This window comes from Somniosus microcephalus, unplaced genomic scaffold (genome assembly GCF_052327205.1).
Source record: "Somniosus microcephalus isolate GS21.2 unplaced genomic scaffold, FLI_Smic_1.0 unresolved_chr1, whole genome shotgun sequence".
NCBI lineage: Eukaryota > Metazoa > Chordata > Chondrichthyes > Squaliformes > Somniosidae > Somniosus > Somniosus microcephalus.
Genome location: NW_028225179.1, coordinates 14,487,188 through 14,489,889, shown reverse-complemented (window position 1 = coordinate 14,489,889; position 2,702 = coordinate 14,487,188). Strand labels below are relative to the sequence as shown.

At 46.5% G+C, this 2,702-nt stretch overlaps 1 non-coding gene across 1 annotated transcript; it reads left to right on the top strand.

Annotated features, from left to right (window-relative positions):
* Positions 1-921: 921 nt before the first annotated feature.
* trnal-uag (transfer RNA leucine (anticodon UAG)) lies at positions 922-1,003 on the top strand. The gene has a single exon. It is a non-coding gene; the product is annotated as a tRNA-Leu (tRNA).
* The last annotated feature ends 1,699 nt before the right edge of the window (positions 1,004-2,702 follow it).

Genomic DNA, 2,702 nt, shown 5'->3' with positions numbered 1-2,702 from the left:
CTCTCTCTCATACCTGCCGAGCGTTCCTTACCCTCTCTGACACCTCCAGCTTTCCCTTAACCTCTCCAATACCTTCTGAGAGTCAGTTACTCTCTCTGATATCCATTTAGAGCGCTCATACCCACGTGATACTATATCAGAAACCCATAAATTCCCCCACAGCCTCTGAGATCCCATTGTCATTGCAATGCCCTCTGATAAACTCTGAGACTCCCTGATACCAGGAGCAAAGTGTGTTTGGAATGCCGTGGCTCAGGACAATGTGGGCGGAAACGGCTGACTTACATCGTGTGTAGGAAAGTTAAGCACGATCATGTGTGTGAGAAAAGCGCAGAAACGTTTTGCCTGGAGCTGCGCCCTTGAGGCAAGTTTTGTGCTGTCAGCTAAACTGCTATAGTGAAAGCACAAAATTAAAAACAGAAAATGCTGGACATATTCAGCAGCTCAGGCAGCATCTGAAGAGAAATGTTACATTTACCAGGACGTCACTGCCCACTTTGATTGATACTTCACGTAGCTCATATCGTAAAATTTCAACACCTCTGTGCAAGAAATAGTTTGGGTGGAAATGAGGACTTTGCTTATTTCAGCAAATAGAGTGAGGCAGCAAAACAAAAGCCCCACTGCGAATTGGGCAAGGATAGGACTTAGAAACAGGAGTCTTGGATGTGTTGAAAAAAGGGGAAAAAGATTTAGTCTTAAAAGCAATAATCGTAGAATTCGAAACAATGCGTGTAGAGCACAGATGATTAGTGACCCACCGCCTTAATCTCTCAACCACCTTGCTCCATGAATATACCTCCGAAAGCTCTTTTATTTCCTTGTGTCTCATTGCAAAGCCCTTGGCTCAAATCAAAAACAACAGGAGATCCAGCTTTCAATTATCAGTCACCAGTATCAGAACTAAGACATCATTGGCGTGGTAGCGTGGCCGAGCGGTCTAAGGCGCTGGATTTAGGCTTCAGTTTCTTCGGGGGCGTGGGTTCGAAACCCACCGCTGCCATAAATTGTGCTAATTTTGTTGTTGTCCGAATCAATGCTCGCTGCAAAGTTCAAAATGACAATAAGATAATGGAGGGAACGTTGATCACGTCAAGCACTTCATCAACAATCCCTTTATTAAGTGGCATTATGCACGGCATAGCTGTTCTTTTTATACCTTCCTGGAATGTGGGCATCGCTGGCAAGGCCAGCATTTATTGCCCATCCCTGATTGTGCTTGACAAGGCGGTGATGAGCCACCTTCTTGCACCGCTGCAGTCCGTGTGATGAAGGTACTCCCACAATGCTGCTCGAGAGGGAGTTCCAGGATTTTGATCCAACGACGATGAAGGAACGATCACATATTTCCAACTCAGAATGGTGTGTGACTTGGAGGGGAACCTGGAGTTGATGGTGTTCCTATGCACCTGCTGCCCTTGTTCTTCGAGGTGGTAGAGTTCGTGGGGTTGGCAGGTGCTGCTGAAGAAGCTTTGGAGAGTAGCTGCAGAGCATCTTGTAAATGGTACACACTGCAGTCGCCATACACCGCTGGTGAAGGGAGTGAATGTTTAAGGTGGTGAATGGGGTGCTAATCAAGCGGGCTGCTTTGACCTGTATGGTGTCGAGCTTCTTGAGTTCTTTTGGAGCTGCACTCATCCAAGCAATTGGACAGCATTCCATCACAAACCTGACTTGTGCCTTGTAGGTGGTGGAAATGCTTCGGGGAGTCAGGAGATAAGACACTCGCCACAGAATACCCAGCATCTGAGCTGCTCTTGTAGCCACTGTTTTCAACGGCTCCCAGGCACGGCTCAAGCAGCTCTCCGCTGGACTAGAGATCGGGGAACCTGCGCTGTTGATGAGGCAGTCTGGCTGCTGCTGCATCCACCTCTCGCACCCCGAGAGCCCGGACAGCGGTCCGCACCGATCTACCTTCTCTGGATTCGGTGTCACTTGTAAACTGTGGACCTAGTGGCGGAACGCCAGTGTATCTGCATTTGCAGTAAAATGCTGTATGTTTGAATCACGGCGGGGTCACTGAGCTTTCACAGTGTGCGAACCTGAGTTTATATCAGGGCAGTGTTTCAAGGATTGAATATCCAGTTTTGGGGCAATAATTATTTTCAGAATTAAGTGCGCTTTTTCTGTTACTTTTGATTACACTCTAAGTTTTTCTGTTGGAGAGTATTTTTTTAATATTATATCGGAACATTGTTTAAGGAATGTGGTGCGCTCACAGATTGTTGAATAACTCTCTCACCCACTTGAGAGAGTTTTCTGATGCGGTAACAGAGAGGGTTGATGAGGGAAATGCGATTGACGTGGTGTACATGGACTTTCAAAAGGTGTTTGACAAAGTGCCACATAATAAACTTGCCAACAAAGTTAAAGCTGATGGAATAAAAGGGACAGTGGCAGCATGAATACCAAATTGGCTAAGTACAGGAAACTGAGAGTTGTGGTGAACTGTTGCTTTTCGGACTTGAGGAAGGTAATCAGTGGTGTTCCCCAGGGGTCAGTTCTAGGACCACTGCATTTCTTGATATATCTAAATGATTGGGCCTGGGTGTTCAGGGCACAATTTGAAAAGTTGCAGCTGACGCAAAACTTGGAAGTATAGTGAACAGTGAGGAGGATAGTGATAGAGTTCTAGAGGTCATAGACAGGCTGGAGGAATGGGCGGACACGTGGCAGGTGAAAGTTAACGCAGAAAAGTGAGA